Here is a 16028-nt window from a genome sequence, read left to right on the forward strand (position 1 = left end):
ATTAAAACAATATAAACTCAAGCTAACCATCTTAATCAACTGTGACCCAAATCTTTGATTGAGTTGGTGTCATGGATTGGGCTGGTTTTAATAGCTTGGCAAAGCACAAAAAGATTGTGACCTTTTCCTCTTTTTTCTTCATAAAACATCTATCTCAAAAACACTGAGCAAAATCAAATAGTTTCACTATCTCATATATATCTTAATCTCTTATATCTTGTCACGTAGGTCATCAACTAAGTTTAAAACAAGTCCAACATGATTAATATCACTTAAATGAGTATGGTTGTGATAGAATGATATTAACATACTAAAAACAAATTGATGTGCTTGAGGTTAGGGTATGTATGTTCATATGAGTAGTCTCAAGGCTAAGAGGGAACCCTAAGCCTATTATATAGTTACCAGGGCTTTTTGGGCTAATAGAGTCAATTAGGGGTCATATACACCCGTGGGACTCATGTCATCATCATGAGTTCAATGTTCTGTTAGGCCACATGGTGTGATCAAGCCTAACTTGGAGATGCATCATGTTCAGGCTTGGAGACCCTATGTATATGTTCTAACCCATCATTTTTTAGGCTTGACTTGACATACACCTCATGTCCGATGCTTTTGGGCTTATGCTATGTTTTGTATCGTGCATTTTTTGCCTATGCTATAGGCATAAATCCTATATGTACCAGCAACTTCTTTGGGTCTTTTTGTTATCGAACACAAATACTTATATTAGGACCAATTCTAAGCACAAACATTTTCCATGTTGCTTTATTTTCCTATGAATCATTATGATAAAATTATACGAGAGAATCTTAAAAGCCAACATAAGAATGTGTAATAAAGAGGCGAAGAGTTTATAACTTTTGAATTTAAAAATTTGTAAGTGATAAATAGGCTAGCATTACATGTCAAGTAAGTGAGACACATGACTAAAGATAATAAACGATCATTTATTGTATAAAGGTGTATATAAGGTATGTTATTGCTTTTACTTTGTCACCTTTTGGAAAATCAAAATTGCTATAATTTTGCTCTCTCATGTTTTTTTAGACTAAACGATTTTAGGTAAAAGAAACCATTATTAAGAAGTTACAAACACATATACCAAATCGTACAAAACCATTCCGAAAATCACCATGAAAACTAGTCTCATTCCCTTTTCACTTGGTATGGATTTTAGGTGTAATTTCAAGTTCTAAAACCAGCATTTAGGGGATTTTAATTATAGTGAATAAACTCATTTTTAGGTTAGCTATTTTTCTTGTAATTTTAAAAAAAACTTATGTATCACATACTTTTTTAGGGAAGTTCATGGGTCTAGGTTAGGACTACCCAATGTGGTAAGGCCATAGAAAATGTTGAATTTGAGGCTAGGGAACCTCCTATATAAACTAAGGCTCTCTCTAGGGTTATTAGACAATCCAATAACCAGTTAGAAAATATTTACCCCAGCATAGCCATAATATAACATGTAATAGATATTAATGTTTGGTTATGGAGGGGATATATGGCTATGATTCCTTTCTAGGCAGAGAGGATTAGTAGATAACTTAACAAGGCTCGAGCAGGGGGGTGAAGATAATTATGTCATTTTATATGTTCAAATATAGGTAAAGTTCCTGATTTGTACAAAGTTTATATTTTCATTATAATATTTATACAAGTCAGTTACACTCAAATGGATGGGCTACTATGGTTCTCTTTGAGAATTACAAGGCTTATAACTAAGAAGCACGAAAGGGAAAAAAAAAAGACTCCTTCATATTCCCTAACTTTAAAGGTGGCGAGGAAGCCAACTAAAGAGGCTTCCTACAATAAAGAGTATACATATCTTCTAACTTTAGCCTTGAACCAATAAGTTTTTTTTTTTTACATGTGTGATGAATATTTTTCCAATATATGTTTTATTTTATGAATTTATTTAAACTTATTTTTGGATTTTATTTTATTGAATGATTTTTTTCTAAATCTTGTAATGTTTGTATTTTATATCTTTCTATTCGGGATCCAAAGCCTATATGCCATCTATTGAGGGACTCAAAGTCCCCACACTTAAAAAACATGAATGTCAAAGGATGAAAAAAATTCATACCTAGAAATTTTTAAGTGTATAGCATGTAAATTCGAAAGGGAACATGATATTTACAATACCCAAATAAAGTTATGTTTGGGGGTTTTGTGATTATATAATACTTACAATTTTTTTTTTAAATGCCAAATGTGTTTTTCATTTTGTTTGGCCAATATGACCTTTTATGATTGTTTGAAGACATCATTGAACTTAGGTTGGATGTTGCCTTTGCCTGGATGGAGAACAACTTTTATGTTGGCTAAGTTGTCTCCGTACTTGGATAAATATCACATTATACTTAGGTACATACTTTTGCTCATGGTTAGAGAATCATGTATAGGAAATGACATGGTAAATATTGTATGAAGATCATTTCAAGAAGATTATTCTTAGATAGCAACAAATAAAAACAATTTTAATGGTGACCATTTATAGAGAAAATTTTAACATTTTTTATTCATAGGTATATATAAGTACCGAAAATGTCCAATCCACTAATGATACATATTTAGATGATCTGAATGCCATGCATGTGGAGGCTTTCCACCTTAAGGTCTTAAAGATGGTAAGTGTTAGCTTTGATCACCCTCGTTACCCATTATATAGTCTATCTCATTTGTCATACCTCAATGGATATCACGACGGGGACTAAATGTATCATGAAAAAATAAAGTCACCACCTAGTAATTAGAGAAAACCAGGGATCCTAAAGATAAGCATTGGTTCTTGAGACTCGGGTAAATGGTTAGTTATGCTTAAAACATCTTTTTTTACGAAAATGTTACTTTTATTATATGTTTTCTCTTAAATTTGTCTTTTTCAATTGCCATCAATTATCCTAATTGTTTTTAGTTTTTTCGTCATTTTTCATTTCTAATTTTGTGAAAATTTTAACGTCGGTCTTTAGATACATTAGAAAATGACATCAGTACCTAAAAATAAAAGACTTATCAAAGATGTTGATTTTAAGTCTTAAAACAAATTTCATCAAAATCGTTAAAAATTGGCATAACCCATATTTGATTTAAAATATGGAAATCTAACCTTTTTAAAAAAGTATATGTATAAAAATGATGTTTATCCTTAAAAAAGAGATTTCATCAAGGTTGTGAAAAGGATGGGCGTTGGATCCATATGGATGATAAGAAATGGCTTTGGATCTACAAGAGTGGCAAAAATAGACTTTGACTTTCTGTTTAGAATATCTTGTATGTTGAGAATTCTTATCATTGTTTATTTTTTATATATATCTAGGCCCAATATAACAATTTATGTGGGACATGCTTTTAATGGATTTAATAAACTTGTTATCAAGCCCAAAAATAAATGCAAATATAATATAATTTCTTACAATACTAATTCATTCAAAATGGTTTTTTTTTACTAAACATGATATTAAAAAAAATACTAAGTTATGTAAAAGAGAAATATTTTTTATGCCTTTTTTTTAAAGCTTAGCTATGATGTAAATCAAAATAAATGTATAATTTTTGTTATCTTTTTTGTTTAATCATTTTATCTAACACATGCTAAAAAAATACAACACACACACCCACACTAATCTCCTTTATTAAATTCACTCACACACCTTACAGTCACACATTTACACAGTTATCAAAATTCAACTATAATCATAACACATTAAAAATCAATAAAAAAAAAACTTAAAACGGACATTTAAAAACATTGGGAATATATTAGAAGTGCTAAAATCAAATAAGAAGACTGTTGGAATTGATATTGTGTAAGAAAAGTGGCGGCATGTTTAAGCCATACACCACCACCATTATTGGTGTGTATGTTCATGCGTCTCTACTCGTCACTTCGATACCAACAGTGAAATCACCAACAACTTGAAACACAAAATCCAACAAAAAAATCTTTTGTCCTTTTTATTTCTCTCTCTACCACGACTATTTTTCCTTTTCTATTGTTTATCTATTGTGATGGCTATAAGGAATAGATTGGTGATTGGTGACTAACATATGGTTGAAAGGTGATGTAGTTCTTATGATGATAGTAGGATGGCATTTTGATCAAAAGATTTGGGTTAATAAAAGATGGGTTAATTATGTCTAGCTCGAGTCGATTGGGGGAGGGAGGTAGATATGTTGGTGGGCTGTTTAATTTTGATAGTGATGTGGTTATCTTTGGCAAAGTTGACGAGAGAGGGAGAGGTTGTTGGTTTAGGATAAAAGTTAACTATGGTCGGTGTCGATACACGACGTCGGGCGACGGCTCCCGTTTTTTTTGTTTATTTAACAAAAATGGTTTTTTTCTCAATTGGGGGAAAACAAAGATTTTATTGGAGTCGCCATCTAGTAATTTGAGGGAACTAGAAATCCTAAATTAGACACTGGTCCCAGAGATTCGGGTACGGGGTTAGTTATGATTAAGGGAAGGTAGACACCACCCTTAAAACATCCTTTCAATAGAAAGGTTACCCTTACTTGTGTGTTTTTTACTTGATTTAAATGCTATTATATTTTGGGCTTATTGGTAATGATTTTTAATGATTAAAGTCGGTCCCTAAAAATAGGAGACACATTAAAAATGACATCAGTCCCTAAAAATTAGGAGACTCGTCTAAAATATTGATGTTTGTCCCTAAAAAGGAGAATTACGTCTGGGTTACCTCTGAACACTGTACGCCGTTGGATCTCGGATGAAATGATCGGATGGCTGTGATTGGCTAGATTAGCAGATTGAACGGAAAGTCTGGATGAGCGGAGCTTTGATCTGGTGTGTCGCGGTGCACAGAAATCTCGGTGCACCGGATGACGTGGCGCAACGGGATCAAATCTTGGAATATTTCAACGGCTGAGATGTGTCGGGATATATTTGGTATTTTTTAAATTGTTTTTTTTTAAACAATATCCTACTCTCGTGAAGAAAAACTAAAAAAAATACACAGTTTCACAGTTGTTTCGCTTCTTTCTTTTTTTTTTTTCTTTCGTTCTTTCTCTTTTTATTTTCGTTTTTTCTCCTCCTCCCTTTTCTCTCGAACTATCACTGGCTATTTATAGCCAATGACAGGAGACAAGAAGCATCTCCTTTAAATAAAAATTGTATTCATCCAACTGCTCCGCCTATAATAAATATAACTGCCCCGCCTAATATGACAATTCTGAATTATTAATTTTGTTTTATTATATATAATAATATATATATTTATATAGATAAAATTAAAAACTCAAATCAGTATTAGAAAAACCTCGTTTCAACCGCTAAAAATTAATTTTAATGACCGAAAATAATAGTTTTGACCCAAAATGACCTGAAACTCATTTTTTACCCCGGTCGACATAGTTTGACCCGTATTGACCCGGTGAACTCGGTTTTGGTCAAAAATGACGGTTTTGACCCGAAACGGCCCGAAACTCATTTTTTTACCGTGGTCGACATGGTTTGACCCGTATTGACCCGGTGGACTCGGTTTTGGTCAAAAATGACGGTTTTGACCCGAAACGGCCCGAAACTCATTTTTTACCCTGGTCGACATGGTTTGACCCGTATTGACCCGGTGGACTCGATTTTGACCAAAAATGACGGTTTTGACCCGAAACGGTTCGAAACTCATTTTTTACCCTGGTCGACATGGTTTGACCCGTATTGACCCGGTGGACTCGATTTTGATGGAAAGATGCGGTTGACTCGAGAAAAATATATTTTTGAATTTTCCTTTTTCTTAATTTTTTTGGATTTTTATAAATAATAATAGAAATAAAATAACATTCGAGAAAATCTTGGTGGATCCAAAATTGGGTTACAACAGTTGCCCCCTCTTTACAATGCTTACGGTGCAAAGGCATTGGAAAATTCATTTTCTTTTGACTTTGCATAGTAAGTTTTGTAAAGAAAAACGATGGTAGTGTTGAAAAATGCACAGATTTTCAGTTGGTCTAATTCTTATGGGCGACCTACCCAAGTGAAAAACATGAAAGTGTTTTCAATATTGATCTTGTGAAATACATGAAAGTGATTTCAGATTAATGTTGTGAAATACATGAAAGTGATTTCAGATTAATGTTGTGAAATACATGAAAGTGATTTTAGCAATGGTTTTGTGAAATACATGAAAGTGATTTCAAAATTGAATTTTTTTTTTTGTGAAATACATGAAAGTGATTTCAACCTTAGTCTTGTGAAATACATGAAAGTGATTTCAAAAATTGTTTTTTTTTGTGAAATACATGAAAGTGATTTCAACATTGGTCCTATTTTCCAGATGACTACCCTGATGATAAAATGCGAGGAAACTCGCAAGTGGTCTAATTGAAAATACTTGAAAGTGATTTCAATATAATTTTGTGAAATACATGAAAGTGATTTCAGCAATGAGCTTCAGGGTTGATGAAAAATTCTAAAAGAAGTCATACCTGTATGGTTGAAATCTGATTTGTAAATCGATCTCAGAGATGATGAAATCTTCTCAAGAAAGTCTTGTATGTACGGTTGGGATTTGATTTGTAATTGGATCCCAATGATGAGGAAAGCTTCTCAAGAAAGTCTTGTATGTACGGTTGGGATTCGATTTGTGGATCCCAAAAATGAGGAAAGCTTCTCAAGAAAGTCATCTATGTATGGTTGAGATTCAATTTGTGGATCCCAAAAATGAGGAAAGCTTTCCAAGGAAGTACTGTATGTATAGTTAAGATTTGAGCTGCCGTTCAAAACGATGGTAGGAGTAAATTCCTTATAAATCACGCAGTATTTGGCAAAAGACATCATCAACTTCTTGCATTTTCAATACTCTCAAAGTTCTTAACTTTTGAAGCTTTACTCATGTCTTCCTCTTCTTCCAATGCTAACCCAAACCCTGTTCCTGCAGTAGAGCCTGCAGTTTGGCGTACTACCTTTGAAGTGAATGGTCGTCCAGTTACAATAGAGGATATTGTAATGGACAATGAAGATATTGTTGTAGCCGTGGCTAGAGACATGATCCTTCCTCGTGATGAAATAATGCTAGCTGCCAGGACCGATATTGAAGCGGTGAATCAGTCACTTGCTCTCAGTATCAGAGCTACTTCGTCTTTGGTGAACGTTGCAGAGCGTCTTCATGCCAGAAGACTTGAGTTGAATACTCAGGTTCTTGATCTCCATCATCAGATTGAGAATTTAAGGAATAGACTCCGTGATGAGAGACGTCACAGAAACAACTTGGAGAGGAGAAACCAAGAGCTGAATACACGTGTTGACTTTTGACGGGACTATGTTAACACACGACACCTTGAGTTCGAGGAAGAGATGGAGCGTATGCATAAACAATTTGAGGAATTTCGAGGCATGATTAACCATCAAGATGAAAATATCCCTGATCGTCCTCGCACTGTTTAACATTTGTACTTGTAAACCCCTTTTCCCATGAATAAAAATCCATCTTTCTTGTCTTCATTTATGAATTTTGCTTTTGTGGAATTGCCATCTTTGATGTGATTTAAAAGAACTTCAATTCATGTGAGTCTCGTTGGATCCCAGTGGGGATATTGTTTTATGAAATATCTGCAAAACAATTATGCAATGCATCTTACTTGTTTTTTTTTTTTTGAAACATAGGTCCCCTGTTCATCTTGTTTGAGGATCTTGATCTTGATTGTTTAGTGAGCTCTTTTGATTCACACATCCTTCAAATCTACTAAAGCCGACCCATGCCGCTCATTTTCTAAGATAAGCTTTATTTGAGTTTCCCAACAATCACTGCACCTTTCTCTATTGGTTACTTTACTGAGAGCATTAACTTCTCCTTGGCCCAACATTGTTCTATTGGCAACATTCCCATTATTGAAGATTCTGTAACCAATTCATATGATCACAATATGAGGATTATTCCGCTTCACCTGGGATTTTCATATACATTCCTCTTACTGAAGATGTAGAAGTCATCTTGTTGTCTAACTGATTATATTGTGAGAGTCAACAATCTCCTTTCATAGATACTGCAAATCATACTGTTTCAGTCCTCATGCTCGGCAAGATCTACAGATTTATCATGTGTATTTTCCACTAGGGAAGCAAATCTCTGTGTGCCATTAGGGATCTGGTAGCTGCTTCTCTGCCCCTCTGGGAGAATTAACTGCCTTATTTCATTTCCTCCTTTGCTCTTGTTGTCATTAAAATCTCTGATTTCTCAACAGTGCCTTGTAGTGTGTCACATGTTCATTTTTCTTACAAAGGAAACCTTTTTCAAAAATGATTCTTCAAAAGATCTATTTTGTTCTTGAAAACTGAAACCTCCAATGTCTGTTTATAACAATGTTCAGGCAATTTTGGGGCTTTATGTCAAATCTCTTAGTAAAGGTCTTAGTAAAAGTAATCTCAGATGAAGGTAAGTGATGAGATGACCTTCTGCTTGGGTTTTCAAGGTGTTCAAGCGATTGCTTGAATGCATTTTGAGAGAAAAGAAACAATTTGCCTTTTATTTTGACAGCATGAATAATAACGAGTAATTATTTGCCACGCCATAACTCTTTATGGAAAAGTCTCTTATATTTTGAGAACACAATTTATTGATCCAGGTTGCTTACTCGATTAGAAAGGACTTTCAAGACACGCAATGTATTTTATGGCTCAAAGCTATAAAAGAAAGAGTATTTTATAAGCTCAAAAGAGTGTTTAAGGGTTTACAAAAAAACTATAGATCACTATTATCTTATCTTAGCCTTTTCTTTTGCTATCTTGACAACAAAAATGATACTAAATATTCCAAATTAAGAACTTTTGTTTTTTTTTTGTTATTCCCATATTTGTTGGGAATTCTCTCAATTGTTTTGAATTTTATTGAAGTCTTTGTTGTCAGACTTTATAAGCTCACATGCTTTCAAGATGATTTCCATGATCATTTCTCTCTTTTTGCCCCCTAGTGTAAGGTGTGATCTTAATTCAGGTTCTTATGAAAGAAAAAGTTTTAAATAGACTCAGCTCAAATTGGGACTCCAAAGGATAATTTTAAAGAAAGTGAAAGGAATATCAAATATGACCTTTCCTCATTTCGAGTAAAATCAGTTAAAACCAATAAACGTTGTCCACATCCAGTGTAATGCTTTGGATTTATAAGATACCATGTGTTGCGAGTCCATGACAACTAATATATTACCAATCATTATTCATGCTGATAAAATGTAAATCCAAGACATAATTTGAATGATAGTTCTTCTAATTGTATGTTTTAGACTTGTTTGGTCATCTCTTTAAAGGGAATTGCTCTGAACATCATCCTAAACAAATCATTGATTTATTTCATGGAAATCACAAACAAAATCAGTTCTTTTAAAATCTCATTTAAGAAGAATGGGTTCTCTTGTAAAAAAGTTTGAAAGATCAAATTGTTGAGCCATTGAGATCATGCATAGGTTTTTGGTGAGGTATATGCAAAGAGAATTTCCTGACCAAACTTTATTTAATTGATTATGATTGGATGAAATGCATCATACATAATACTTTTTCACAGAATCAGAGTTCACAGGCCTAGATACATCATCTCCATCCATTCTAGTTAACAACAGGGCCCCTCCAGAGAATGCTTTCTTCACTACATACGGGCCTTCATAGTTTGGTGCCCACTTGCTTCTATCCTCACTTGGTAATGGTAAGATTTTTCTTAGTACAAGATCCCCTTCTTTGAATTCCCTTGGTCGGACTTTCCGGTCATATGCTTTGGCCATCCTTCTTTGGTATAACTGGTAATGACAAATTGCAGCCAACCTCTTCTCACTTATCATGTTTAGCTGCTCGTATCTTACTTTAGCCCATTCAGCTTCTTCTAGTTCAGATTCCATTAGTACTCTCAATGATGGAATTTCTACTTCCAAAGGCATCACCGCCTCCATCCCAAATACTAATGAGTAAGGTGTAGCTCTAGTAGATGTCCTTACTGCTGTGCGATACGCATGTAGAGCAAAGGGAAGCATCTCATGCCAATCCTTATAAGTGACTACCATCTTCTGGATAATCTTCTTGATATTCTTGTTTGCAGCTTCGACAGCACCATTCATCTTCGGTCTGTAAGGAGACGAGTTTGAATGTTTAATTTTCCACTTCACACACAATTCTGTGATTATTTTCCCATTAAAATTTTGGGCGTTGTCGGTCACTATCTTCTCGGGTGAACCGTACCGACAAATCAAATCTTTCTCAATGAAACACTTGACCACCTTTTGAGTTACATGAGCATAAGAGCTGGCCTCCACCCACTTTGTGAAATAATCAATGGCTACTAAGATAAATTGATGCCTATTGCTGGCCTTTGGGTTGATTGGGCCAATCACATCTATTCCCCACATTGCAAATGGCCACGGTGATGTCATATTGAATAGAGGAGCTGGAGGTGCATTTATCTTATCACTATACACCTGACATTTATGGCATTTTCTGACATAATCAATGCAATCTTTCTCCATGGTCATCCAGAAGTATCCAGATCGTTGCAGTTGTCTGGCCATCATATGCCCACTTGTATGAGTTGCACAAATTCCTTCATGAATTTCTTGCAATGCTACCTTAGCTTCGATTTCATCTAGACATCTTAGTAAAGTCCCATTGAATGATCTTTTATATAGAATTTCTCCATCCAGGTAAAATTCCATGGCTAACCGTCTCAAGGTCTTCATATCTGCTTTAGATGCCCCCAAGGGATACTCTTGATATTGGATAAACCGCTTGATGTCATAAAACCATGGGTTCCCATCTACTTCTCCTTCAATTGAACAACAATGAGCTGGAAAATTTCTAATCTCAATGCAGATTGGTTGTACCCTGATGCTGTAATCAGTTTTGGCCATAGAAGCTAAGGTTGCCAAAGCATCAGCAAACTGGTTTTTGTCTCTTCCCATATGGGTAAAATCTATCTCATCAAAGCCCTCAGTCAGTTTTGAGAGATATTGTTGATAGGGTATCAATTTTTCTTCTTTGGTCTGCCATTCGCCTTTCACTTGACAGATTATTAACATTGAATCCCCATAGACATCAAGCTTTTTTATCTTCATCTCTAAAGCAGCTTCTAAGCCAAGGATACAAGCCTCATATTCAGCAGTATTGTTAGTGCATTCAAATTGTAGCTTGATTGAGATGGGATATTGCTTCTTATCAGGTGAGATTATCACAGCCCCTGCTCCATTGCCAGATACATTCACTGCCCCATCAAAATACATGATCCACCAATCATTCTTCTCTTTGTCTTCTTCAACTATTAACACATCCTCATCCGGGAAGTCAAATTTCAAAGGCTCATAATCTTTGATAGCATTATCTGCTAAATGATCAGCAATTACACTTCCCTTTACAGATGTTCTTGTCTTGTATACAATGTCATACTCTGCCAACATTACTTGCCACCTTGCTATTTGGCTTGATAAGTAAGGTTTCTCAAAGATGTACTTAAGCGGATCCATTTTTGAGATCAACCAGGTGGTATAATACAACATATATTGTCGAAGACGCTTCGTACTCCACGCAAGGGCACAACATAGCTTCTCAGTCATGGTATATCTGGATTCACAATCGGTAAACTTCTTACTCAGATAATAGATAACTTGCTCCTTTCTTCCAGACTCATCATGTTGTCCTAACACACAGCCCATTACTACCTCGGTTACTGTCAAATACAAGATCAAAGGTCTTCCAGGCACAGGTGGCACTAACAAAGGTGGATTCTGTAAGTATTGCTTTATTTTGTCAAAAGCCTCTTGACAGTCTTTATCCCATGTACCAGGATTCTTTTTTCGAAGTAATCGAAAGATTGGCTCACATGTTGTTGTTAACTGAGATATGAATCGAGCAATGTAGTTCAAACGTCCTAAGAAACCTCTTACTTCTTTCTCAGTTTTAGGAATTGTCATAGCCTGAATTGCTTTCACTTTATCAGGATCGACCTCTATTCCTTATCACAAATCCCAGCAACTTTCCAGACTTTACCCCAAATGAGCATTTTGCAGGATTCAGCTTCAGCTGATACTTCCTTAATCTATCAAATAATTTTCTTAGAACCTGAACATGATCTTCTCCATTCTTAGACTTGGCAATCATATCATCCACATACACTTCAATCTCTATGCATCATATCATGGAAAAGTGTCACCATTGCTCTTTGATATGTGGCTCCAGCATTCTTTAACCCGAATGGCATCACTTTGTAGCAAAATGTTCCCCATGCCGTGACAAAAGTGGTCTTCTCTTTATCTTCTTCAGCCATTTTAATCTGGTTATACCCGGAGAATCCGTCCATGAAGGAATAAGTTGAACTCTTAGCAGCATTGTCCACCAGAACGTCTATGTGAGGCAAAGGAAAATCATCCTTGGGACTAGCTTTGTTTAGATCCCTGAAGTCTACACATACTCTGATTTTGTCATCCTTTTTTGGGACTACCACTATGTTAGATACCCATTGAGGGTATTTAATAACTTCTAGAAAACCAGCATCCCACTGCTTCTCTATCTCTGCTTTGACCTTGAGTAGAATATCCGGGCGAGTTCTTCTCAATTTCTGCTTAACAGGTTTACATCCTTCTATCAGAGGCACTCTGTGTACTACAATATCAATGTCTAGACCAGGCATATCTGCATAAGACCAGGCAAACACATCCGTATACTCTTGTAGTAGTGCTGTTAAACTGCATCTTTCTTCTGTGGTAATCAGAGTTCCAATCTTTAGCTCTCTTTTATCTTGCTTTGTGCCTACATTTATCACCTCTAATTCTTCTTTTGCAGGTTTCCAGGCATGCTCAGACTGTTCTACCTGTTTGGTAAACTCTTTCATATCATCTTCATTCCATTCCTCTTCATCCATTGCAATCACATCCTTATCAAAGTTTGGCCATTCATTTTCAATGCAAAATGTTTGTGGATTTATGGAGGATTCACTTTCAGGATTCCTGAAAGCGGAAGGTGTTTATAGTGTAAATGCATATCTTGTAGTCAAACAAAGCAAAATAAGGTAACAAATGTTGAGGAAAATGCACGATCTCAATAATATTCAGAAGTTGGCTCAATAATTATAAAAAGACCTTATGTTGACATCTTGAGCCAAGATTTCCAACTAGGTACAAAACACAAAGCAAACTTCAAAGGAAAGCACACAAAGCACATAAAAGCGAATAGACGCTTAATCATTACTTCTTGAAAACAACTGGGGCTTCTTCAATCTCCCAATTCTGGAATACTTCATCAACTAAAAGCTTTCGCACAAAGGTATTGGTTGGAGCCTCTTCTAGAGAGTGGACAGTTAACTGAGGTAACAGCTCATCTTCTTCTGTTGTTTTCGGCTCATCATTATAATTCCAGCCTTTTCCTTCACCTTCCTCTACATTGTTGATATCCATGACAGCAAGTTTCTGTCCCAAGACTTCTATCATGTTTTCAGGTTTCATTACATATGCTGACTTTGGGAAAGAAACATGGATGGGTGGGATTACAATGTCTTCTTCTTCTGGCTTTCTTCCTTCCATTCTGGCCAACCTTCTTTCTCGCTTAATCCTAGCAGCTCTCTTGTAATCATCTTTCTTAGGCTTAAAGCCAAGCCTAAACCTCTGATCAGCAGCCTTAACTTTCATCATGTTGACTCCCTTAAAACTTCCAGTAAGTGAAGCATTCTGGAATGGTAGCCCATGTTTCAAAAAGCACTTAGCTATCATTCTAGAAGTATTAGAAATAATTGGTCTTCTCAGCACCGTATTCTCTGGTACCCATTCAGTGTTCACAATCTCGAAGGCATGGAGATTTCCATCTTTGCAATCTTTTGCTTCAATATAAGGGAGTGACACATTTCTTATCATGGACAAGGTTTCTTCTGCCTTAACTTTCACTAAAGTACCATTGATAATGTACTTCAGACATTGGTGTAGAGATGATGTCAGAGCCCCAGAGGCGTGTATCCATGGTCTCCCCAATAACATGCTATATGAAGGATGTATATCCATTACTTGTAGGGTTACCAAAAACATCTGAGGCCCTACAAACAATTCAATGTCAATGGTCCCTATTATCTGTCTAGGGGAACCATCATATGCTCTAGCTGTCATAGTGCTTGGCCTCATATAAGTAGCATCAATCGGCATCTCATCTAGCATATGCCTTGGTAGCACATTCAGAGCTGAACCATTATCCACAAGCACTTTGCCGATCAGACAGTCCTTACATTTCACAGTGATGTACAAAGGCTTGTTATGCCCAGTCCCTTCCGGGTCTAGCTCATCTTCAGTGAAGTATAAGTAATTAGAGGCTTGAATTCTTCCCACCAAATGTTCCATTGTATCCTGAGTAATATCTTGGGGCACATATGCTTCATTCAACACCTTTTGCAACGCTTTACGGTGTAATTCAGAACTCAAGATAAGTGACATTAAAGAGATTCTAGTAGGATTTTTCTTCAACTGATCTACCACACTATACTCACTATGCTTCATCAACTTCAGAAAATTCATTAGACTCATCTTCACTTATAGGTTTGTTCACTTCCATACCTTTAAAAGCATCAACTATTTCTTTTCCTTTAGCTTTCCTCTGCCTCTCCAATTCTTCTGGTGTAAAACACCGACCACTTCGAGTTAAACCACCGATTTCAGTATGGAAGATAGGTGTAGGAGCCTTAATGTTGAAAGAATATCCATAATTGTAAGGCATTGTGCTATAACTTCCACTATTTATGCACACAGGTTTGGTCAGGATTAGTTTTGGTGGACCACCCATAGTTGGTTGGAGTCTACAAACCTCCACTTTTTTCTCCTGACGGCCTATCATCCCAATTTCACTGCTTTCTTCTTCACTCTCTATCCTTATCATGCCGAAAGTCAGCATCCTTTTCACTTCCTGGTGAAATTCTTGACAATCATCAATGTGATGTCCCACCTCGCCATGAAACTTACAGTAATTATTTCCATTCATCACTGGTTCAACCTCAGGTAAATATCCAGACTGTACCATCATACCGTACAGTCTTTCCATGGAAACCTTCAAAACTCTTTCCTTCTTACCCTCTACTGCTACAGCATTTACCCCTCCACTACTTGCAGCATGATTGGGTAAAGGGTTAGAATTCACATTCGGTGCATCATCAAAAGTTATCCAACCAGCTTTTATCAATTGCAGAAGCTTGTTTTTAAATGCATTACAGCTTTCAATGTTATGCCCAGCAATGCCAGCATGATACTCACATGTCAGATCCGGCTTATACCAATTTGGGTATGGAGGTTGCAGTGGGGTTAAGGGAACAGGAGCCACTTGCCCAATACTCAACAACTTTGAATACATTTCTCCCAAGGGAAGTGGTAATGGTGGCAATCGTTCTTGGGTTCTTTGAAAGTTCCTTCTTGGAGGATTAGCAATTTGGTTACTTTGTTGGTCATTTGGTGGGTTTTGTTGGTTGGTAGGGAAAGGCTTAGTGAAGTTTACACTTGCAACTTGTTGGGTAGGTATTTGGAAGTTGTAATGATGGTAATTTTTCTTCTTACCCTTATACACTCCTTCCACGTTGTTTACCTCAGAATCCTTCTTTTTCCCAATAAAGCCTTTCTTCTCAGTAGGCTCTACCATTCTCCCCATTCTTATTGCTTGTTCTATCCTCTCAGCGATAGTTACGGCATCATAGAAATGTTGAGCTGAACTACCCACTAGGTGTTCAAAGTAAGGAGATTTAAAAGTGTTGGAAAACAGAGTGACCATTTCTTTTTCTAACAAAGAGGGTTGCACATGAGATGCTTTTTCACGCCATCTCAAAGCGTATTCTCTTACAGTCTCTTTGTTGCCCTTCTCCATGACTAACAAGCTTGACCTGTCCGGGGCTACCTCCATGTTGAATTTATACTGCTCCACAAAAGCTTTTACCAAATCTTTCCATTTTTTGATCTTGGTATTATCTAGCCTTGTATACCAACTTAGTGCCGATCCAGAAAGACTGTCTTGAAAGAAATGGATGAGAAGTTTCTCATCATTCACTACTTCTGCCATCTTATTGCAATAAGATTTAAGA

General features: G+C 36.0%; 1 pseudogene; it reads right to left on the minus strand.

Moving 5' to 3' along the window:
• Positions 1 to 9495: 9495 nt before the first annotated feature.
• On the minus strand, positions 9496 to 15310 carry LOC133691725 (uncharacterized; annotated as a pseudogene).
• Between the last annotated feature and the right edge of the window lie 718 nt (positions 15311 to 16028).

This window comes from Populus nigra, chromosome 4 (genome assembly GCF_951802175.1).
Source record: "Populus nigra chromosome 4, ddPopNigr1.1, whole genome shotgun sequence".
NCBI lineage: Eukaryota > Viridiplantae > Streptophyta > Magnoliopsida > Malpighiales > Salicaceae > Populus > Populus nigra.